Below are 26,183 nucleotides of genomic sequence, written 5' to 3' on the forward strand. Positions count from 1 at the left end.
AAAAAACAAAAAACAACAAAAAAAACAAAAAATAAACAAACCCCACCAAAACACAAAATCTCTTCCAAGTTAAAGTAGATTTTTAAGAGATTGAGTTTTAAAAGATCTCATTAATGTTTTGTCACCAGTGAGATTAGTGATTTGAGGAATGTAATGGAATTGGGGAAGAGACTTGGGAAGGATGGTGGTGAATAGAAGCTGGTGGCCATGAACCAGAAGAGTCCAGTTTCTGATAACACTCTCAACTGGGCCTTCCTGTGGCACTTTCTGCTTACTGGTGCTGTATTTAAGACTGTATTCTCTCTGTATGTAAAATTGTGTGTGCGCATGTTATTATGATGCACCGTATCAGTACAAAGCTGTGCTTGTACAAAGCTGGTTTGGGTACCAAAAACTTGGAGGAAAGCTTAGCACAGTGATGCCAGCAAAGTTACATTAAGCAACTCATAATGAAAAATGCTCATGCTTTTATTACACACAATAATCATTGAGATCATACTTTAAAGCTCACATTGAAATTAGGCTAGACTATTTGACACAGAAATCTATAAAACCTTCCTCTTCTATGATGTATGCCCTGAAATTTGTTTTATGTGTTTGTTACCAAAAGAGACCCTATGGTTTCACCTAAAATAAGTACCAATTTAACCTAAGAATTAGGTTAACCAGTGGTTCATGGACTTTTAGGAATGGCTTAACATTTTTTTAAATTGTAAATCTGGTTTAGAAATGTGTTTTTTGTTTTGTTTTGTCACATTGTCTTTTCTGCTTTAGAAATGTTTGTTTATGTTAATGTATTTGGGTGGTCTGAAAACCTTCTGAAAATAAATACTCTTACAGGTAACTACCATGTTTCCAAGCACACTGTCTTGAAGCTTTGGCTATTGACCAGAAAGAGAGGTAAGGCATCCCTGGTTTATTCTAGCTCCTCTGTTTTTTGGAATTTCAAAACTCATTTCTTTTCACTCTACTCCAGGAAGTAGAATGATATTTTTAAACCATCAGTAATCTAAATGACCACAGAAAGTCCTATTTTTAAAAGTTCAACTCCTTTCTCTAAACTAAGGAATCTACTTATTTCTTCTTTGTAAATTTTGCTTGTTCTTTCTGACCTCCCTGGTAAAGAAGTAGGAAGTTTGTACAATTTCATTACGAAGTAGGTGCAAATTAAACTCAACAACAGTAACCTAAAAGAAATTATTTTTCCTAGCTACATAAACAATTGGATTTATATTCTTCCATGGTGTTGATCATAAAAGATAAGACTTAAAAAAACTGAAAAGAATGGGAACAAAGGGTTTGATTAGGGATGACAGTTGTTTGGGAGTTTATTTTTGTAGGACAAAGGCAAGTTTTTAATTGTTTATTTTAAGGTTAGAGAGTTTATATTATGGAGGTATTCATATCTACATTTCTTTCGTTTTGCTGTGACACATTTCCTGGCTATTTCAAGCCACTCTGTTTTGCAGACTATTTTACATTCTGAAGAGGTTTCCTGCCTAATTTAGTTCCATCAACTGATTGCCATGGAAACTCTTGATATTTTTTTTTTTTTTCTCTTCCTGGAATGAGATACTGGCTCTGTTTCAAATAGATTTTTTTTTTTTTTTTTTGCACAGAAAATATAGTAAGTTTCATCAAGTAAAATGTGTTTGCCAATGAGGGAGTACCCTCCAGGGTGAACCACTGGGTGGAGAGAAGCCACAAACAAACACGGAACTGCCAGAGTAGATAGGTAATTTAATGATTAGAAACGGGTAACTGCCTAGTCCACATCAAAATGACATGATGCCTGACTGATTTTTTTTTTATTATTATTTTATTGAGAAGAAAGCAGAAGTCAGCCCTTTGTTCTATACCAGCCCAGCAAAGTTAAAACAAAACAAGCAATGATACAGTAACTCTAAAATTTTGTGAGGTTGAGTCAATATGAGTTTCTCAAGGGCTTCTCAAAGCAGATTAATTTGGAGAATGTGGACAGCTGGGATAGACAAATAGTTTGTGTAATGAACTGTAACACAAAAAGAGCCACTCATTTTTACTATGGATTTTATTTTAAAGGTACAGTTTTGGAGGAAGAAAGAGTATATTAGATGCATTGTGTCATTCCATTAAGACCTATGCAGTGAGACGAGAATCACATTCTGGGGTTTTCACTCATATTTGGCATTTTAAAAACAAAATTCAGGAAGTATAGCTACTTCTAACCATGAAGAAGAGAGGACAGATTGTGTGTACTATGTTTGCTCCTTTTCTCTGTGTGTGTACAGGTGAGAGAAAGCTTTAATCACATGACTCTTTATACATACATGACTATTATAAGTGACTGTTTATGTGTCTGTATATTATATACAGACGTGGTTGTCAGAAAAACATATTTGATAAGAAAAAAGTGTGGTTAATGTTGGGAGAAAGAAGAAAGTCTTTTTGATGATTCTCTGTAAATTCAGATACATAGTTTCTGTAATTTGTGTAATATTGTTTCTTACAATATTCAGATTTGGTATTTCTTTTGTAAAAAATGAAAGAATCACAGTCAGACATCTCCACCTCAACTGATAGTGAGCTCTGTTTTCTTAAGACATCAGAATGACAGGAGCCAACATTTTGGTTCTTTGCAAACCTTGGATTTACTGGCAGACACTAATGATTTCTTTTGATGGCGTGAAGTTTGTCTATATAAAATATTTAGTCATGTAGTTGTTTTTTTATTCCCCTGTCTGGAGTGGTAGGCACACTTTGTTTTCTTTCCCTGCAATCTTATTTACATGTCTAGAAAGTGCATTACTCCAAAAAGTTTATTTAAAATAAAAATTGCACATGTGTGGGGAGCGCTGACCAAAAGAAATGAATATTTACTGAATATAGAAAGAATAATAAATAATGTTATAGATGTGAAACATTTCGGGAAAGAGATTTCAAAGCCTAGTTTATTTTTATTATTTGACTCCATTTTGACTCTCCATATTAGAAAAGTGTATTGGTACTTTCAAATTAATTCTGGCCTTAGCTACTCTGTTGAAAGTCACAGCAACTCTGTTTTAATATCTTATAGTGACAAAGCAGTAAATAGCTCTGCTATCACGGTATGTGTTCACTTTCATTGTGATTTACTCTTAGCCATCCTGCATGTAAAAAAAGCGTAGTTTCCAATGTTGGCTTCTTTTGTTAGAACAAATGCCTGAGTGTACATTACATTCATGCCTCTTCCTGGAATAGTTTCTCCAAATGCACTTTCCTACATCCTGCGCTGACAATATGAGTGCATGCTGAAGAGGGCATGATAGAAATCTCTGACCTGATTTTGCAGGCATGAGAGGTTTGGAGAACAGCGATTAAGATACAAACACTGACCTGATGTTGGAGTGAAGAATTTCAACCTTATGAGCCCCTTAACCAAAATTATGTTGTTTGCGTTTACTTTCTTTTTTAGATCTTTGCATACACTAACCTATTGCTATGTTTTTGTAACCTAACTCTTCACCTACTACGTGAGTTCAAAGGAGGTGAGGAGCTTTCCTGTGACCCATTTTTGTCCTCTGAGCCTTGCTCAGCGACTTGTGCACATTACTGTCTCTATTTGTAAGATGCATAAACATTATCACCACTTAAAAAGCAGATACATACTGATGAAGCAATCCTTGCTCTAGTCAGAAAGTACTTGCCTAAAATGAATATATCCTGATGTGGAAATTAAACTTCTGGTTCTGGAAAGGGCACATAGGACACGTGCAAGTGCAAAGTGTATGAATGTAGATTTTTGCTCCATCTGAGAAAGAGCTCAGCAATAACTAGCTGCTGAATTCCTGCTTCATGATGGAGAAGGTTTCCTGATCTTTGGATTTTAGGGGAGTCAAAGAAGAGAGTATTTTATTGCTAGAGGTCTTTCTTCTTTTCTGTTTTCTCTGTCATCTATTTTTCTTTTTTTCCTTCTTATTTCCCTTCTCCCCTCTTCACAGTCGTTCATCATACATGTATTGAATTCCTATGTTGTGTCAGATGATTTGTTTCTTTTTTTTTTTTATTGGTGTTCAATTTACTAACATACAGAATAACCCCCAGTGCCCGTCACACATTCACTCCCACCCCCCGCCCTCCTCCCCTTCCAACACCCCTAGTTCGTTTCCCAGAGTTAGCAGTCTTTACGTTCTGTCTCCCTTTCTGATATTTCTCACACATTTCTTCCCCCTTCCCTTATATTCCCTTTCACTATTATTTATATTCCCCAAATGAATGAGAACATATAATGTTTGTCCTTCTCCGACTGACTTACTTCACTCAGCATAATACCCTCCAGTTCCATCCACATTGAAGCAAATGGTGGGTATTTGTCATTTCTAATAGCTGAGTAATATTCCATTGTATACATAAACCACATCTTCTTTATCCATTCATCTTTCGTTGGACACCGAGGCTCCTTCCACAGTTTCTTAATCTAAAAGTCTATAATTGAGAAATAACAGTAAATTATGAGGAAAGAAATGCTCAGTGCTCCAGGCTTCTATTTCTTTCACCCACTTGAGAATTTTAGAACATATAAAACCTGATAAAACTAGTGATGCTGATTCAAAAAGTAATTTTTAAAAGAAAATGAAGTCTTTTTTCCATTAACTATACATCTTAATATGTTGCTAGAAGTAATAAGGCACTCCCACAAACAACAGAATGTGGACAATCAAGTTGGGGAAAGCATTCAAATATGGGCACCCATGTCCAGTTGTCCCTTCCATTCCCATCTTCCAAAAGGAAGGAAAGGTAATAGAACATAAATGTGGAGTAGACAACAGTTTGTTTGCATTGGGGACAACTTGTAAGATAAGAATGGAAAGATGTGAAGTTACACCTTCACCCTCCTTAGGTAAAAGGATCTCTGAAGCACAAACTACAGTTTCCCCTCCACAATAATTCATCTTTCCTTTGGCCATAGTGACAAATTTCAGCCTAGCATATGACCATTCAAACTAAAGACTACATACCCCAGGCTTCCTTGCAGCAAAATGGCATTTGCTAGGTTTCAGCCAATAAGATGTAAGCTGACTATCCTATGGCTCTTTTGTGGAACCTTCTTTAAGAGTCCCCTAATGTACCCCTTTTGCCCCTCTTCTGTCTGACTCTCCTCTCTGGAATCCAGATGCTGCTGTCTTGGACTTTGTGGACAACTGTCATACCCCAGCTGTGGGAGAATGGTGGCTGCAAAGAGCCTGGGTGCCTGATGAGATCATAAAACTGAGCTCTTATAGCATGCTAGATTGCCTCCTTTTAGGCCATTTGATAGGAGAGGAGACTCAAAGTCTGTCCTTAAGTGATATTAGTTTTTTTAAAAAAATCATTAGTAGTATGCATAATCCCACCAATATTGTCACTTTATAGGAGGGCTAACGGCAAATTACATCTATTTCTAACTCTTAAATTTTTCATCTGTTCCTCATAGGAAGCAAGAAACAGCTTTTCATCATGTTCTATAAATTACACATTATAGATATTTTATATTTATGTTCTTGTACTTAATCTTCACAGACGGTACAAAGCTTGTGCTATGGATGAGAATACTCAAACTCAGAGATAATATAGAAATTAAATGTCAAGACTGAAGTTTAAACACAAACCTACTTGACTCCAAACTTAAAGTTACTCGAATATTTTATATTGCCTCCCTGATATTCCGGTTTAGTGCTCCTCCTCAATTGCATGTCTTTATGACTAATAGTATACTTTCAGAGAGAACTCAATATTTTGTTTAGATTACATTATTAAAAACTATTAATCAGCTGCTAATCTTTGAAAGAACAAATATTTTACATAAAAATCTGGATTTCTGGCTTCATTTGAAAAATCGGAAGATTACTAGTAACAACTAGGCTGACCTTCCCACATGACAACAATTAGCCAAAACTGTGTATGACTGCCTTTTTTTATTGTTGGGTTTGCAATCTCTCGTTTGCCATAGTTCCTCCTTAAGCCTGCTCTGCTTACTTACGTAACTAACCTTTTCTTGTTAGGCATTTGTTTATGACCTTTGTGTGGATGCTTTCCCTTGAACATGATTAAACATAGAACAGATTGCCATCTTACAACGTGATAAAGACATTTTTTAAATTGCATATAGTTTTCCATAATTATGTCTTTTCTAAAAGGGATATAAAATAGGGAGTAGTACAGAAATCTAGATAGAGCTGTGTATAAGATGTGAAGAAAAAATAAAATGATTATTCTTAATGTGTTCTGGAGAGTACATCATTATTCCTTTGAAAGTCCAGAGGGAAAAAAAAAAATGAAAGTCCAGAGGGAAAACTTCAGTAAATATTGATAATAATGACCATGAACTACACATTCTCTGGAATAGTCAATTAACTGCAATATAATTAGAACAAAGCTTAAAGTTGTTAAAGGCATCCAGCCAGCCCTTTTAAATGACTTTGTGGGCAGAGGTTTCTGGGTAGGTGAGGTCCAAGGATTTATTAGCTCTCTGTGCTCTATGCCTGTAATAAACATTAGTCGATTGGCCCTCACTTGATGAACAGGTAATGTTATGAACTTGCAAGTCTTTTTTTTTAATAATAAATTTTTTTTATTGGTGTTCAATTTGCCAACATACAGAATTGCTCATTCTGTCAAGTGCCCACCTCAGTGCCCGCCACCCAGTCACCCCCACCCCCTGCCCTCCTCCCCTGAACTTGCAAGTCTATCAATGATGATAATCAGGACCAATAGTCCCATGCACTTTGGTTGTCTTTTACTACTGCCAAAGTCATGGTAATGCGAAACCCAAAAATGGCACCTTTTATACATTTTGAGCTCAGTTAGATTTTAGTCAGTTAAATGGCCTTTTTTTCATACCATTTTCACATTCCAGATGCTTTCTATCATTGTATTAAGACAACCATTTTCGAACCATGCTGTTCACATTTCTCCAAGCTCTGGTTTTATGCATGAAGTTAGTCTTCTTTTTAATAGACACCGGCTGCCTCCAAGACCCATGAACATGTCATGGACCTCGCCTCAGAAATTTTTCTCTCCTCTGAATGGAATCTTTGCTTAGTGCTTGACCCGAGATCTCCTTGACCCACTTCTCAGATTGGCACCAATGTGGATGACCTGAGCCACATAAGAAGATAGGTGGCTCGTATGTAGTGGTCAAGTGCTTTGTCTTTGAAGTTGAACTTCCTAGATTAAAATCCGATTTCCGTCAGTTGTCAGCTATATTTGGTAAGTTAAACAATCAATCTTAACTTCAGATTTTCCTTGACAAAATACAAATAATATCTATTCATAGGTTTCTGGGGAAGATTAAATATGATAGTAAATGCAAAGAACCAAACATTCTATCAAGCCTTTAATAAATGTTAACTGGTATCATTGAAGAGCCTATAATTTAATACTGTTCTATCAGTTAAAGTTGTTGATTACAATCAACAGAAACAGATTCTAGCTAATTTATGCGGAACTATATTGGGTAGCTCACAGAATCATCAGCATATCTTGATAGCGAGGCTGAAATACATAGGTTAAAAGCAAAAGATACTAGACAGTAGGACTCATAGGCAGGCTCTTATAGGACAGTTGGGTTAGAATATCATGGCTGGACACTGTTGTATCTGGACACTGTATGCTATCACCATTAGTGAATTCTCAATCTCTCATAATCTCTCTCTCATTCTGTCTCAGTCTCCCTCTCTCTCTCTCACACACACACACACACACACGCACGCACACACATACATCAGATGTTCAATGTCAAAGTTTTGGGTGAAAATATCCAATGAGTATCCAAGTATAGCTGCCTGTCAGAGTCTAAGGAGAGAGATCTGATCTCGTTGCCTCCTGCCAAGACTCATAGAAAAAAAGGGAGTTTCTCCTCAAATAGAACAGATATTGGATAGTACTCTAAGCTAGTATTCGAAGATACAATGATATCCTTTGTTTTCTATAACTGTTTTTCAAATTAGAGAATATAAACTCTAGGAAAACTGAACCAAAGTTTATCTCACAGATCTCATCATATAATAGGTTTCTAACAAATGCATGTCAACTCATAGTTTCAAGTTTGACAAATGCGTTTTCAAGATTTATTCCTTTTTATGCTCTAGTTAGAGTTTACCAAATCAATGAATTGTGAGAATTTCATTGTGGTATCAGACTTAAGTACAGTTGCCAAAAGGTGATTACATAATGATGAGAGAAAGCTAGATTATCTTTTAAAGATAAATAAAGCATCTGTATTGAAATTAATCCCTATAAGCATAGACAGTCAAAATAGAGTTGTAGCTTGTGGGAGAATTAAATCTTGCATTGTGTAAAAGATTTTCAGTGAAAATCATGGTAGTAAATGGGAGTAGCAGAGAAGTAAGACTTATTGTTTAAAAAAATTCTTATCATGAGAGTAATATATGATTACTACAGGAAAATTTTAAAGTATAGCAAAACAAAAGAAAAATCTTTCTCGGACGCCTGGCTTAGAGCTTGCCTTCAGCCAAGGGCATGGATCCTGGAGTCCTGGGATCGAGTCCCATGTCGCGCTCCCTGCATGGAGCCTGCTTCTCCCTCTGCCTGTGTCTCTGCCTCTCTCTCTCTCTCTCTCTCTCTCTGTCTCTCATGCATAAATAAATAAAAAAATCTTAAAAAATAAGAAAAAATAAGAAATATCTTTCCTACTATTAGCACAATTATTTAAAACATGTTTGTGGGGATCCCTGGGTGGCTCAGCGGTTTAGCGCCGCCTTCAGCCCAGGGCCTAATCCTGGAGACCCGGATCGAGTCCCACGCAGGGCTCCCTGCATGGAGTCTGCTTCTCCCTCTGCCTGTGTCTGCCTCTCTCTCTCTCTCTCTCTGTCTGTCTCTCTCTCTGTGTGTCTAACGAATGAATAAATAAAATCTTTAAAAAATAAATAAATAAAACATGTTTGTATATTCTTGTGTTTGTGTGTGGTATGTATGTGTGTGTGTGTGTAGTACCTGTGTTGTTAGTACCAGAAATTTATAACAAACATACTTTTAAATACTGTTACAAAATTGTGCTCTTATGCACAATGTTTATTAACGTGCTGGATGTTTATTTCCTTAAAAACAGAGATTCTTATTATAGAATAAATGCTTATTTACAAAAAATAAGAAATACAATAAAAAAGAGTGTAAAATATGCAAAATCTCAGTACCCCAGAAATAACCATTGTTAATATCTTGCTGTATGATCTTTAAAACATTTTTGTATATTTGCAAATAAATATTTTTGGAAAATAGATTATGTATCTTATAGGATTTTTTTATGTACTTTTAAAGAGTATAATATAATATAATATAATATAATATAATAATCCCTACATCAATAGGTATAGTTCTGCACCATCATAGTTGCTAGCTTTATAAAATTATCTTGTGGATATACACGATTGATTTTCAGAAATACCACATTGTTGGACATTACTTACTTGGCCTTTTTGTTTTTATAAGCAATAGTTCAATGAACGTTCTAACAGTTTAATTTTCAAACAAATCCTTAATTACTTCCTTAAGACAAATTCTCAGAAGCATAGTTAATCCATGCAAAGATTATGTATATTTTTATGTCTTTGAATAACAAATTGCTTTCTAGGATATTATACCAATTTGAAACGACAAAACAGGATATGTGTGTGTATTCTCATAAAATGAAATATTCTTTAAATGAGATAAATAAATGTAGAGTTAATTACTTTGGCTTATAAAGAGTGTAAAATTTTCCCATGTTATTAAACATTTCATTGGCATAGTTTAAAAGGCCTGAGTGTGTCTCATCTTATGAGGCAACCTAATGACAAGCAGCACATTAGTAAATCTCTGCATGCGTTTGAGAATATCTTCTCAAGAAAATGTCTAAGTAGTGACATATGTGGGAAGAATATACATTATTATCATGTAGCACAATGACTTTGGTTAATTTGTAGTAAAGAAATAGTAGTACCACAATATGAAGAGTTCAAAGAGTATATAACCGTGTGTCCTTTTGTGGATCAAGAATTTGTTTGATCTCTTTAGTTTTAGTTTTATCAAATTATAAATGGTCTATCATTATACATAAAATAACTATACATTTACTGTTATTACCTATAAGCTTCTATGTGATGTGGTCACTACTTGCCTCTCTGATTGTAGCCTTAAAATCTTCCAGTCTTCCTTTTTTTGGGGGGTGGGGGATTTATTTATCATTTGAGAGAGAAAGAGAGAGCATGCATGAGCAAGGGGAGGGGTAAAGAGAGAGGGAAGAGACAATCTCAAGCAGACTCCCCACTGCAGGGAGCCTGATGTGGGGCTCGATCTCATAACCCTGAGATTATGACCTGAGCCAAAACCAAGAGTCAGATGCTCAGCTGATTGAACCACCTGGCGTCCCTCTTCCAATCTTAATTGTGCTGATTAGCTGTGCTCCAGCCTCAGCATCCTTGTTCTCTTTTCCTTCAGCACACCAAATGTGTTTCCTCCTGAAACTTTGCACTTACTCTTTGCTGATCTACTTATGACTCGCTTCTCATCATTTAGATCTTCATTTAAATACCATTACTTCAGAGAAGCATTCTTCCATAAGGCTAATTAAAATAGACTGTGATAAGCATTATTGCCTTTAACTGATATTCCTAGTTCTCCTTCTGCCAGGCATGCAGTAGGATTGCACTTCCCTACCTCCAGCCTCTAGAAGCTGGGATATAATTTGCCACATGTGTCCTTACCCCTGTCACTGTTATTGGTGGCAGTCAAGTAAGCTTCCTTCATCCTGCATCCCTGAGAGAGGACATGGAACTGAGCCCCTCACTGAACCATAGTAGAAGTGTACTGTGAAAGAAAAAGAATTTTTTCCACACTATTAAGACTTTGAGGTTGTTTATTAGTACAGAAAATCCTGCCCACCTTGAATAATATATAGGTTCTTCCTCCTTTTACATAATCTTAATATTTTCTTATTTTACTCTTATTTATTGTATCTAATCATGGTATAAAATCTTTTTCATTTATGAGCTTTCCTCCCTCCACTGAAATGTTAGCCCCTTGAGAACAGAGTCTGTCTGGTTCATTGTTTTATTCGCAGTGACTAGAATAACACCCAGTGCATAGTAGGTCCTTCTTCAATACTTCTTGAATAAGTGAAAGAGAGGAGCAGAAGATTTCACCTGTGCCTGTGGCATCTAGACAGAACTTTCCTCCTTTTAAAAAGAGTTCTTCCCAGATTCCAAAATAAGTCTTTGATATACTTAAAAAAGAGAGAGAGAGAGAGAGAGAAAACACAGGTCTGATGGCCAAGAGAGGTTAAATATCTTTTCATCAAAATGTAAGAACTCTTAAATACTTTAATCCTTTGGTCTTTTTTTTTTTTCTTCCCTAGCAGCATAAACATTTTTTTTTTCTCTTTGTGGAGGAAAACAAGCACGATTGCAATTTTTTTAATATTTATTTTTGAGAGAGAGGAGCATGAGTAGAGCAGGGACAGAAGGAGAGGGAGAAGCAGGCTTCTTGCTCAACAGAGAGCCAGACGCAGGACTTGATCCCAGGACCCCCGGATCACAACCCCAGCCAAAGGCAGACACTCAACTGACTGAATCACCCAGGACCCTGTAATTAATTTTTATATTCTGTTATCACTAGAGATTTTTTAAAAATGAAAAACACTTTAGCTAAGACTTACATATATATTTGGTGAATAGAGAAGTGTATTTTCCCTGGCCATCCAAAGGACAAGAGATGCATTATATTAATAATGTCCAGATTCTTAAGGTATACTCTTTCATTTTGGCACTTGACCATTCTTTCTTTATAACCATTATGTCTTGGCTACCTTATGGTTTGCAGATGCGTATCAATTACAAAAACATTTTCAGTTAATGACTCCTAAAAGCCTTCAAACAACTGGGTAGATATGTTTGTTATTGGGTCGTGGTCAACAGTATTTCCCAGCAAGAGGTAATAGACTTACAACTCATTTCCTCATCTGAAAGGGTCTCAGCCCTTGAGCCAGATGACAATTTCTATTCTTTGGTCCTAACACACGCTAATTAGAGTAACTATTTACAGCTGTATCTGTTGGTATCTTCTCAATCAGCATATGCCTCCTCTTGACCAAAAATAGAAAAGCACAGATGGCATTGCTACACATTTCTATCTCCCATTTGGCTTTAAAGCTACTGCTTGTCTTTTCACATGCCAGGCAAAGGGAAAGGATGGAGGAAAGCTCTTCTGCTGAACTGTAATGTGGCCATTTGTTTGCTTGGTAACTAGAAACATTTCAGCATGGATCTGCCCTTAGCTGGTCCATATGTTGGATTTGCCATCACAGGGCCAAGTTTATCAGAGCTCATTTCTTACAATAAAAAAGAAGTACCTGGCCCTTTTGTGTTTTGTTTTGTTTTGTTTTGTTTATAACATTTTAGAATTCTTTACCCTTAAATGAACTCTTTCTGATCTTCTCAAACATGTTTGATGTTTCCGTCTTTTACACTATTGCACTTTTAACTTACCTTGGCTCTTTGTTTTTAGATGTTGTACTATGCATCAGGAATGTTCCATGTTTGCTTGACTGCTAAATGGAAACAGGGTAACCATTGCATTTTTAGTGTGAAATCATTTTGTCCCATCTTTAAACTGCTTTGGTATCCAAAATAGTTCAAGTACTTTCAAGAGCATTATAAATCAGATAAATGTGTTCAAATGCACAGTAATGCTTTTTTTATTTCTGATGTGAGCTGTAAGGAGGACTATGTAAGTCTTTGGAGTCAGTCCTAGATGTAAGTACCAGCATATTTCCTGACCATGGCTTTAAGTATGTTACTTAATCTTTCCTCAGATGTTACATTGGGAAACAATATTTCCTATCTCACAGCATTGAGGTGAGGATTAAATCAGATAATGCACCTTAAATCCAAGGCCTGGCTTATAGTGAATACTAAAGAAATGGCAATTGTCTTATCGAGAGTAATAGCACATATCTAAATGATAAATATCCCAAAGACTGTGCTTTCACCAGTGTTATAATTAAAGCTATTTATTTATTATAAGTGCTATTTTAGTTAGATTCCAATATACAGTTAAATTAAATGCATTCTAAAGAAATTAGGAATAGTGCCAATAGATATTTATTATGAAAATAATAATAATAATCTTTATTTGTTACTTCATAGTTAATGAAACATTTGTAGTTGCATATACTTAATGTCACCCTCATAAGTCATACATTCATTTAGAGGAAGAACATTCCAGGCAGAGGGAGTAATGAGTATAATGGTCCTGAGGAATACTGTGCCTAGAATGTTCAGCAGATAGCCAGGAGGTGCATGTAGCCAGAACAAAGTGACTGAAGGGAAGAAAGGAGGAGACAGTGGTGAGAGAGGAAATCAAAGGTCAGTTGTGTAGGTCATGATTTGGTTCTTGGGCTTTGCTTTGAGTAAAATGGAGAGTCACCGCAGGGAGTGAGGCATAACAGATCTTACTTAGGTTTTATAGAGTGGCAAGGGTCACTCTGGCTATGGATTTCAGAGCAGACTGTGAGGGAAGCAGGATAGAAGCAAGACCACGTAAGAGCCAAAAAACGACCCAGATCTAAGAATGCTCAAATTGTGGGCCTATTTTGAAGGTAAAGGCCACAGAATTTCCTGATAGACTGGATGTGAAACTCTGATGAAAACCAAGAGTCAGGGCAACCATAAGGTTTTTGGCCTGAGCAACTGAAAGATGGAGTTGTCACTCTTTAGGCAAGTTGGAGCAGGTCTCAGACAAAACATCAGAAATTAAGTGACTATTAAGTGGAGTTTAAAAGTTCTATCAGACATCCAAGAGTATGGCTTTGTGAATATTTAAAATGAAAGAATGGAAGTTTAGCAAGTTGACTTACCTTAGAAAACAGATAAGTACAACCCCAGGAGCAAATATTATCGCCTGAAGATGACCACTTTCAGCAGATCACACATTAGTACTGAGTGATTCATATTCTAGAAAAATTAACAAAAAAGAGAGAACTGTTCACTTATCCTTCAACTTCACTGTCAGTTATAGAACCAAATATATTCTTAGGCAAAGAGGGCACTCTTTCTATCATTCAACAGCAAAGAAATAAATGTCCAAAACTCCTATCACTGTGCATGCTGATTCAAAAGGGTTCATACATATGCCTACAAGAAATTGAAAAATTGGCTTTTAGAATAAGCACAGATAGAAGAAATATATGGTCTTGAGTAAAACAGTCCATAGTTTTCCCACATAACAGAACACCTTCCAGTTGACCAAAACTTCTGATTAAAAGTTTTAACTGATAATAAAGTAATTGACTCTCTGCTTTTGAGCTGGGGGAAGAGAAGGGTGATGCCCATTGACATGTATAAGCAAATGTTCTGTTTGAATGAGTCACCATTACCTAAAAGCTGTGTCTTCACATACAGTAAATCTGGATTTGTCTGATTGTAAATACTTATATGCTATTTATCATTTATAGCCAATAGTTTATAGCCATGAAGATAAAATCAAAATACTTAAATAACTAGTACTATAACTAAATTTGTGTTTTATCATTTTGAGAAAAATAAAGAATCTCAGATTACCCATTCATCTACTGCATGGCACATTCAACCTGAGAGAAAGGCAGTGTGACCAGCTCAGGTTTTTATAGGGCAGTGATGTGCACAAAGGCAAGGTAGGATGACTAGATTTTAGAAGGTTAAATGCCATATTAAAAAGTTTGGATTTTATTCTGTAGATAATGGGAGCTATAGAAGCCTTTCTAGGAGAGATTGAGAATTGATAGGATTCATTTCAAGATCTTAGGAAAGTATTTTCCCCCCCAAGGAATATTTTGGCAAAATTAGGAACTACTTAATAAGCATGTAATTACAGTGATTTTTATAAATTGTCACAATGTCTGTTAAAAAGATTATTTATGTAGATACTGTTAAAAAGAAAAGCTAAAATTAACGGCTTCACTATCTATCTCCAAAAATCCAGATTCATATCCTTAGATATTTATTACTTAAATGTTTTATTTCCCTCAAATATCTGAAACCAAATTTATGATTTTTTTCTACAAACATGTATTTTTTTTTCTAGCCTCCATTTCTTTTTATAGTGTGCCATCCCTGTACCAACAAGATTGGCTAGCAAGTAGAAACAATCTTTATATTATCACTATTTCTTCATTGCTCTTTCCTTTCCTATTGATTTAGATACTAAATCTTTCTTAAAAATTGTTTTCCATAAATAATCATATATGTGAGCATTCTTTGTCTGCTCTTCATAATTTTACTAAAGCTTTAGCACATCACATGCAGAGAACTTCCACAGCCTTCCCTGAAATATCCTTTATCCTTCCTGATGCTCCTACCACTGAATCTTTATGTTTTTGGAAGTAATAGGATACTGCTATTGAAAGAATACAGACTTAGGATTGGAAAGACCAGTGAAATCTTAGTTCTTCCATTTACTAGCCATGGGATCTCTTAGGTATATCCCCCAACTTTTCTGATCCTTTATTTGTTAAGATCTAATGTTTCAGTCATAGTGATGTGGGAAACAAAGGCAGAAGAAAAATTGTTAAATTTCTTTACTATCTACAGCCCACTGACAAATTCTGAAACAGGCAGAACAATCTTCCTCTAGAGACTCACCTGCCTCAATGTTGACACGTTGCTAAGGGCAAAAGGCAATCTTGGCCCAACCTCCAGGATCCTGTAAGTCTAAGTTAACATACAAAAATTCCTTTGGAACTTTCTTTATCTCTACCCTCCAACCCCCACCCCCCCACCCCCCAAGATACATGTTGGCAATCATTCCCCAAGCAAATGACCCAATGATACATATCTGAAGGGTCTCATGACTGAGTTTTTACTAAACAGTAACAGATGACCTTTCCTAACAATAGCTAGCCCCATCAGGATCCTGGAAAACTTGTTTCCAAAATACCTGGGAGGATTAGGCTATCCTTAACCCCCTCCCAACTTGAAAGTCTATAATGGGCCACTCCTCATGACTCTAGTGCAGCAATTTTTGCTCACAGATCCTGTCTCAGTGCTTTAATAAAACCACCTTTTTTTTTTTTTTTTTCACCCAAGACATCTCAATAATTCTTTCTTGGCTGTCAGCTTCGAACCATAACACCTTTTCCTACATCAATAGGATATATATATTTTTAATATTTTATTTATTTATTCTTAAGAGACACAGAGAGAGAGGCAGAGACATAGGCAGAGGGAGAACGGCAGGCTCCTTGTGGGGAGTCTCATGTGGGACTTGATCCTAGGACCCTGGGATCAAGACCTGAGCCAACGGCAGATGCTAAACCGGTAAGCCACACAGGTGCCTCATCAACAGGATTATTCTGAGGGTTAAATAAGAGGAGATGTTAGTGTCTGAGGCATTTAACAGCCCGCTGGTGGAATGGTGGCTGCACATGGTTTCATACTCTTCTTGCTAAGTTCTGGATGGCTCCCTTTTGTCTGTCACATGTAATCTAAATTCTCCTCTAGTTTTCACCCACAATTCTTCTCTTCGTGCACATCAGAGGACGATACTATTAGTCCTCTTCTAGTTAGCAAGACCCATTGGTTGTGTCACTTTTGAGCAATAGTGTTTAATTGTCAGGATGGGGCTCTCCAGTACTCTCTTCTGGTGAGAGAATTATTGAAGAGTCCTCTTGTTAGGATGGTAGGGCTGCAAGTACAAAGCAGATCAGACCACTGAGTCACTGCATAGAGGGTTGCCCTGGGCTATCTCCAACACCTGCAGCACATTTTATATGAGCAATAAGAAAACTTTTGTTGTGTTAAGCCACTGGAATTTCAGAATCTTTTTTTACTGTAGCATAACTTTATCTTTTTAAAATCTTGGATTCTCTCCATTTTTAGCTTCACTGGAGCTATCTAATCTGCTTTGCTATTGGACTTGATGCCATCTGTCTTCTTTACATGTGATTTCATTTGTTTATGCCTTTGTGTGTTTGCTTATGTTTTTCTTTCTTTCCTATGTCTACCTAGACTAAATATCGCCAATGTAGTAGAGCCCAAGTTTCCAGACCTCATAGTTATAGATCAAATAATTCTGCTGTTAAGTTTAAATAACTTAAAACATTTAAGTTCCAATTGCCTTGTCTTATTTAATAAGCCTTTAACAGTTCCATCCCAGCAGCCTCTGCATCTTCTGCCTTTTTCTAACCCTATGTGCTGGTTTTCCTGTCTCAGATGTTTCTTCCTCCTAATTAGGACTCTAGTATTCTAGGGTGTATCTCTTGAAAGCATCCTTTGATCATAGATCTTCCCAGTTTAGAACTTGTCCATAGTACTCCTATAGCCAAAGAATATAGGGTTAAGATATTTTAACTTGACTTTAGGACCTGTCCCAGATTTTTCTTCCACTATTTTTCTATGGAAGCATAACTTGAGCTTTCCTAGTTCCCTGATTGTGTCTATGCCATTTAACCAAGCTGAATGCCTTCATTGCAGGCTATAGAAATCTATGTTTCCAAAAACTTTAACCAGAATAGAAATGATTGGTAAAAAGACTACATTAAAATTAAGACCATCTCATTATCAAAAGACTGCATTAAGGGAGTGAAAAGGCAATCCATAGGTCCTGAAAACATATCTGCAGTATGTATATCCAAAACATGTTTAATTTAAGTTGATTAAAGAACTACAAATAAATAAGAAAAAAATGATGGGCAACTCAAACAAATACAGACAAAATATCCGAACAACTGTTTCACAAAGAAAAGAATCCAAATGCCCTTTAAATATATGAAAAAGTATTTTATTAGCAGTCAGGGAAATACAAACGAAAACCACAATGAGAAACCATTACATACTCACCAGATTGTTTAAAATTAAAGAATCTGGCAATACTGAACATCAAAAAGGAGGTAGAACCATAGAAAAGTTTACCCAGCAGGTAAGAAAGAACATTATTAGAGCTACTTGCTAAAAAAAAAAAAAAAAAAAAAAAGAAAATTGGCATTATCTTGTAAGGTTAACCATGCACATAAATGATGACCTAGCAATTAAATACTTAAGTGTGATTATATGGGCCAGGATTCAAACACAAAAATGTTCAAAGTAGCATTGTTCATAAAAGCCAGAAATCTGGAAACCACTCAAAAGCACATCAAAGAAAGAATGGATTAACTAATAATCATACAATGTAATACAGCACTGAAAGTAAATGAGGAAGTTCCATAGATCTCAAGAGTGAATATTAAAACCACAATGTTGAGCAAATGAAGTCAGATTTAGAAGAATGTATACTGCCAGTTTCCAATTTTATGAAATTCAAAAATAGGCAAAACTAAACTATAATGTTTAGGGATTCATACTTAAATAACAAAACTATAAAACAAAGCAAGGATATGGTTACCATCATATTTAATAAAGAAGTTTCCTCTAAGGGCTGAAGGAATAAACAGAAGTTAATTCTGAGATGGGTAGGATGATGTTTACATGGTATTTGTTTTATAATTTTTAACTGTGCATTTTTATGTTTCTGCATTCTATTTCACAGTAAGAAAAAAATCCTATACCTATTTCAAGTCCTATTTCTCCATGGAATTCATTTTGATCTCCCTACTTTGTGAGTTTTTTTTCTCTTCTGAATATGAAGAGTCATTAAAGGCATAAGTCAATTAGGCATTGCATGATGACATTGCTTCAATGGCTATCTTATTTTTTTTTTAAGATTTTATTTGTTTATTCATGAGACATACAGAGAGAGAGAGAGGCAGAGACACAGGCAGAGGGAGAAACAGGCTCCATGTAGGGAGCCTGATATGGGACTTGATCCCAGGTCTCCAGGATCAGGCCCTGGGCTGAAGGCGGCACTAAACCACTAGGCAACCCGGGATGCCCACTTCAATGGTTATCTTGAAGTATTAGGCACCTACTTTACAGGGACTCAAACAGTATTTTATTTTAGATCCTTAAGCCCTCTTGCAATGATTTGCACATACAAGATACCAATTATTTGTTTACAATAATAATAACTCTATATTTGGTATTTAATAAAAAAATTATAGATGATAGATCTAGGGGAATACCCTATTCAAGTACTTTAAAAAATTATTTATTTGAGAGAGAGAGAAAGTGAGCACGAGCACAGGGAGGCATAAAGTGAGGGGGAGGGAGAAGCAGGCTCCTTGCTCAGTGGGAAGCCCAATGCGGGGCTCAATCCCAGGATCCCAGGATCATGACCTGAGTGGAAGGCAGATGCTTAACTGACTGACCCACTCAGGCACCCCTCAAGTACTTACTTCTGAAAAGTTCAACTGGCATTGTATCATGGCAATACTCTGACCTGCAAAGAGTATATATGAGGTATAAGGAAGTCTGAGTTCTAGCTGTTCCTGTGCTAGATACTGGCTTAACTAAGCCACTTAAATTTTCTAGGTATTGAGTTCTTCATGTGTGTGGTATTTGAGCTGAATTCTGCTGTCTAGTTCTAATATTCCATGAATTTCTCAAATATATTATAAAAAGACCCCAGAAAAATGTTCAGAATCTCTTCAGCAAGTCATGTCCAAAAAAAAAAAAAAAATTAAAAATCCACAGGTTATTAGGGAGAATTTTTGAAGAACAAGAGACCTGATATTCTTGATCAGGTTAAGAAATCACTTTTTAATTAAATGAAAGCTTAGTATGTTTAAAATAAAAAGGCCTATAGAAAATAGAGAAGAAAAATTTATGGTACACAACAAACCACTTTTGCTTTTTCAAGAAGAATGAGGAGATGAGTCACCAACTGACTCTGTGACCAAAACATCACAGAGGAAATTCAGAAACAGAAGCTGGCTTGGCGGAACTCAACAGTCATCAAAGAGATAAAGATACACATGCTTATTTTTCACAGACTAGGACCTTATGTATTCAGTTGCCTCGATTTTGCTGTTTTGTTTTACAAATTTGCTTGGAAGAAAACAGTATATTCAAATTTAGGTGGTAATTATTAGAGATTATCGGTAAATTGAATGGTCATGAAATGATAGTATCTCAAGAGATAGAAACTTTGAAAAAAAAAAAAGAAACTTTGAAGTTCATTTATTCCCTACATCCAGCTATTCAATATGTTTTTTAAATTTTATTTTATTAAGGTTCTTATTTATTTATTTATTCAGAGAGAGAGAGAGAGAGAGAGGCAGAGACACAGGCAGAGGGAGAAGCAAGCTCCACGCAGGGAGCCCGACGTGGGACTTGATCCCAGGTTTCCAGGATCACACCCCAGGCTGCAGGTGGCGCTGAACCGCTGCACCACTGGGGCTGCCCTATTCAATATGTTTGAATAAGTTTTTTTAAATATCTGCTGAGTAGTTATCTAGAATATTCTTGAATATCTCCAGTGACATTCTAATATGTATTAGAACTGAGATCTTAGTACCTTCTCTTGTTGCAAGAGTCATTTCAAAGACTATTGTCATTGTCACTTTATATGGAGAGATTGTTTCACAGCTCGCCCACAAATGGTATCACTTTTGTTTGTTTTACATCATAATATATATGTTTGACTCTTCCATTTTTTAAATTTTTACCAGGGACACTTATAAGGAGCTGTACTTTCTGAGGGTGGTGTTGCATGCTTATATTTCAGATATTAGCATGAATTCATGATTTTGAGTACCAAAGTTCTATAAGCTCTATATGGTGAGCTGAATAAAAAAAACAAAAACAAAAAACAATTCTTATCCATCTGTCATAAGATAATTCTATTTCATTTTCAATGACTGAATGCAGTATGACCAAGTGTGGTAAATTTACTTGATGGTTGGCTCCCCAAACATATGGACCCTTTTGTATTCAAGGCTGAAATGAAGTTACCTAGAGACAAAATTAAAGTGTGTTTTTTTTTAAAGTAAAACCCATCTAAATATCACACAGCAGACAGAGCTTTTTTTTTTTTTTAAGATTTTATTTATTTATTCATGAGAGAGAGAGAGAGAGGCAGAGACACAAGCAGAGGGAGAAGCAGGCTCAATGCAGGGAGCCCGATGTGGGACAAGATCCCAGGTCTCCAGGATCAAGCCCTGGGCTGAAGGCAGCGCTAAACTGCTGAGATACCTGGGCTGCCCAGACAGAGCTTTTAAAAATTACTTCCTCTTTCTCTTTTTTTTTTCTTCTTTGTTATAGAGAGTTTCTCTATAAAGTTAGAAATTAATATCCCAGAAAACATGTTACAATCTTAAGTGTTTTGCTATAGAAGTAATATAAATCAGATAAAATTATCATTTGTAAATAGACTTGTAATATATACTTGTAAATAACTTGTAAATAAATTTGTAAATAACAGGTATTTGAAAAAATAGATATGAATTAGATGGTTTCTTAAACAGAATAGCTAAATGCAAGCAAGTACTAGACAATTCTATTATACTTATAGAAGTGTATAGCCAAAAGTGTAAGCGTGAATGCATTATGTGCTTTCAGATTCTGTTGAATAGACACTCCAATCCTGACACTATCAGTGAAGTCCATGCATTAAGGCATTAAGGATGTCCCTGCATTCAATGCCTCTATGTATTTTACTAAAAAGTGCCAAAGTGACACATTTTTTACTTTTCTTTGAGCTCTCAGTCAAGAGGCCAGTGGATTCTTTTCTAAGGTTCTCATGATTTGTACATTCCTTACTGCAATAACTTTTCTCTGTGAGAAATAATACTTTATGTTATCTCTAGATTCAGGCTTTTGACTGTGATGTCCCTTTGTGTAATAGGGCAATTTATCCTGTATCATGGGTAGAAAGCTTATGATTTTTATCTTTCAGTTACATCAAACATAAACCTGTATACAATTAATGATTGTTATTATGGCCACAAATGAGGACTACTCTTTTTGGAGAGGCTGTTTGATAGTTTCCCACACAGAGATAGATTTTAATTTGACTATAGGCTGGACTCCTCTGTTCTAGGGGGTGATGTCAGCACATCTGTGAAAACACAACTATCACATTTTCCTTGCCCAAGAAAGTCCTCAAATCTTGGCCTTCTACATATTTTGTTAACTTATATGCCTTTATCTTATTTCCTCAGTATGTAAGTCAATGAATAGAAAAGTACTCTATGTTTCAAGCAGGAAATCCTCAGGACACAGTATACCATGTAGAAATTTGTTACTATCTGATTTATTTGAGGAGCCTGTTACATAAATCACAGTGCTGATAAAACACAAATGTTACTGGCTTTGTATTGCAAAAAACTAGCTAATTTAATATGTTGGAAATATTCCTTATTTTATATTAATTATATTTATATTGATATGTTGGAAATATTCTTAATTACCACTTAATTGTTTTGTTTGCTAAATTTGTGGTATATCTATAGCTTCCTAACAAAGAGAAATCACCTATCTAACTGCAGCTTTTAGTAAATAAATAGGATAAATCAGTAAATTATATAGGTGATAGATGCCATGGGAAAAGGCAAATAGACAAGAGACATAGCACTCAAGAGGCATCATGGAACAGTCTGAAGGTGCTTCTAAAGAAAGGAAGACATCATTGTAAAAGGAGTGAATATCTAAGTACTCCAAATAAAATCCTAATTGTGTGTTTCCATGCAATTTCTTTCACTTATAGACTCTAGTCAGAAGCATATAAAGGCTACTGAGAGAGCCTTGACTCTTGACTGAGAGAGCACTCAATATTTCCTTAAAAGAGAACTTTGACATAATTTTCAATTATCTATGGAAGTTAAAAATTTAAATTCATAGCCATCAATCACTTTCATTCTAGCCATTATGGGAATTAAATCAGAAATATTACATTTGGCATAATGATCTAATTTCATTTTATCATTTTTGTGGCAACTACTTTTCTTCTTTTGTAGAGGTCAATAGTAAGGTAAAATATATAGAAATCAATTAACAGAAGAAGGTTAAGGAAGTAAATAATCATCACTAGGTACTGAAAGTTTTACAACTAAGCTGCATTATTTAACGTTAATAGTTTCTTTAAAATTCAGCCTTTTAAAATCCAAATTCAATTTCTTACTTGTGTATTTGAGCAAATATTTCATTGTGCTGTTTTATTTTCTAGAAGACATTTTTATAAACCTCATTTTCACATCTGCTATCAACTAAAAAAAAGCTAGAAGATTACCCAACTGAGTTTAAACCAATAAAATATTTCAACACATCACTTTTCACATCCATAAGAGTACTAATTTTTTAAAATTTATCTTGGCCACTCGAACTCTTGAAAAGCCAACAAAAATGGACAGTTTATGTAAGTAAAAAGGCAACTCATCTTTGTAACATGAACATATTACACACATTTTGAAATTTAAGTGGACATTCTTGGAATAGATTTAGTTCACAAATGGATTTATTTAGGTCATTGCCACTTAAACTCTTTCCAAAAGCATCCAGAGAGATGGATGTAGATATAAAAACTCACCTTGTTCACTTTTAGTTGCTGAATGATGTTCCTTAATCAGCATACACATGAAGTGATCCTGTTCACTTTATTTGAATGTAGGTCTATTTTCCCTTTCTCTTTGTTTATCTTTAAGGACAGTATTATTTGAAATTGTTTTAAAACCTTTAGTCTAAGAAAACTCACATCAGTAGTGCATGGAAGCACAGATCTGACCATGTGACACACATAGTTATTTGCTCACCTGCTGTCTACCCTTTCAAAATTTCTTCTTTGCCAGTGGAATACCACATTGATTCAAATACTAACCCCTTGAGAACGTGATCCTTTTCTCCATTTTAGGGAGAAATTCTGGTTCTCTAATATTTAAAGAAATATTTGAAATAGTTGCTTTTTCCTTAACACTCATTAAAGTCATCAAGTTTGCTCTGTGAGCGATGAGGATATCTGCTGACAGCCTTCTGTGAATATTTTCCTGCTTTTAAAAGGGGCCACTTATTATCTCCTCTAAACCACTGAGGAGCATTATGGGAGTTCATGAAAATATTGTTATAATTTTTGATAATAGAAAACCAAGGGAAAGACATTTTTACTTTGGGAGTAAGCCAATATTGAGGATGGCACACCAGAGAGATGGAAGAGACCTGTGTTTTGATAATATTCTTTAGCTACTGACTTAAACAAGACTGTATCTGACACCCTTCTGGACTTGTTCCTTCATTCATCAGATATTCATTCATGAGGGCCTCCTAGGCACTAGGAATTGTTCTAAGTGCTGGGGATATAGCTTTGAAAAAAACATTTAAAATCTCAATGCAATGAAGCTAACATTCAAGTAGGGGAAACTAGACATTAAACACAATGATTTAGTAACTTAAATGTGTAAGAAAGTTGTCTTAGCACAAGCTGCTATAAAAAAGTACCATACACTGAGTTTATTATAATCAATAGAAATTTGTTTCTTACAGTTTTGGAAGCTGGAAGTTCAAGTACAAGGTATCAGCATGATTGGATTCCAGTGAGAGCCCTCTTTCAGGTGACAGACTGCCAACTTCTTGTATCTTTATATGTCCTAGGGCAGAGAGGAAGCAAGCTCTCTCCTGACTCTTATAAGGGCACCAACACTATGTGTAAGGGATCTACCCTCATGACCTCATCTAATCTTAATTATTTCTCAGAGGCCTTATCTCATAATACCATTATATCAGGGGGCAGGGTTTCAAGATGGACAATTTGAGGGGGCATTTGGCCTATAGCAAAGGTGATGAGTAACCGTGAAGAAACTAAATCAATAAGGGGATAAGGCATGCTAAGTGGGTTGTACACAGAGTCATTAGAGAGGGCCAGAGTGAGAAGGTAGCATTATAGCAAAAATAGTAAGGAAATAGGAGAGAATAAAATTCCCTGGTGATTTTTTCCCTGTGTTATTTGTAGAAGCATGCCTATTAATATTCAGATCATGGTTATTTTTTTTTCACTCAGGTTTTATAAGAACTCATAACGTCCTGCCTCTCAAAATGTATGTATTTGCATTTTCTCAAATCTGGTATCATGATCAATTTAAATGACTTCTGTGAATGTGTTCTCTGCCTGATTGTCTGCTGAGACAAACTCTCTGCTTTCTCTATTTCTGAATCAATTTCTTGCTATTTCTGGCTATTCAGGTTCTAGTAAGGTGGAGAAAAAAGAATTTGGAGGTAGACATTGAAATGTGTGATTTTATGTGATCTCTACCACTTTCACCTAATATTGGCTAATTGGCTAATAATCTAGCCAATATATATTAGGAACTTGCCATACTCTGGGTAATACTCTAAATTCTTTGCATTTATTATCTCCTTTAATCTACTCACTAGTCCAATGGACATTTCTATTTGTATTATAATTTCTCACTTTAAAAACCAAGAGCAAAAAAGCTTGACTTTGCAAAAAGTAACAGAGTAAATGGGAGAAGATTGACTCACCATAAGGGATTGAAGTCCAGAGCCCAAGCAATCAGATATAAGGTAAAAATTGTTATTTTCAGATGAATATTGATAAGTATTAAAGAACTTATGAGAGAATGAGTGATTTGTTCTCTAATGGGCTGAAGAGTCAATGTAAATAATGAGAACCCATGGTAAAAGCATATAATGATAAAATTGCTTACTAGTTTCTTTTCTTACAAATTTAGGTGAAATGATAGTTAAGAAGAACTACCAATATTGATTTAATTTGCAGGTAAATTATATTAAAATGCACTATGTATCTTGTTATAACCTATTATAAAGAGGAAAACAGTGAAGCAGAATACATTTCATTAACACTGTACCTTCAGTTACTTACATTCTTGAACTTGTGAATAAGATAGTCATCCACAGTGAATGTATCCAGGAGAGAGTCAATGGTTAGGTTATATCTGATATTGACTCCGGGGAAAGGAAGGAAAGGATAAGAAAGAACTTCAGGTAGGAGAGAGGGTAAGGAGAATGGAGCTTCCATTCTGGTTCATGGGGTTCTAGGAATGGATGTGTGGATGAACTCTAGAGTATGGTGGAGGATTTTCCAAAGTATTGCAAAATGTTAGTCTACAGGATGATAATAGGGCTTTGGTTAATAACCAGATAAAATATTAGGTAAGAAAACAATTTTGTGAATACCCAAAGGAACAGATCTTTAATTTGCCAATTTGTCTTACCAAGTTTGAAATATGAGGGAACGTTATATGCTATATTTCCGAAAATTATTTATCCAAGGAGAAATTACTCCTTTCTTGCCTTCTTCTTTTTTTTTTTTAAAGATTTTTTAAAATTTATTTTCATAGAGACAGAGAGAGAGAGAGGCAGAGACACAGGCAG

The 26,183-nt window shown here is 35.5% G+C and overlaps 1 long non-coding RNA gene across 2 annotated transcripts; it reads right to left on the bottom strand.

The window, feature by feature from the left end:
- Positions 1-4,386: 4,386 nt before the first annotated feature.
- LOC119865738 lies at positions 4,387-24,422 on the bottom strand. 2 transcript variants are annotated; one of them, XR_005369187.1, is made up of 3 exons: positions 24,313-24,422; positions 13,850-13,946; positions 4,387-4,443 (listed from the first exon to the last, which is right to left on the bottom strand). It is a non-coding gene; the product is annotated as an uncharacterized LOC119865738 (long non-coding RNA). The 2 variants fall into 2 exon arrangements; XR_005369188.1 differs by lacking the exon at positions 4,387-4,443 and adding an exon at positions 12,480-12,541.
- Positions 24,423-26,183: the final 1,761 nt, after the last annotated feature.

Source organism: Canis lupus, chromosome 14, assembly GCF_011100685.1.
Source record: "Canis lupus familiaris isolate Mischka breed German Shepherd chromosome 14, alternate assembly UU_Cfam_GSD_1.0, whole genome shotgun sequence".
Classification (NCBI taxonomy): Eukaryota; Metazoa; Chordata; class Mammalia; order Carnivora; family Canidae; genus Canis; species Canis lupus.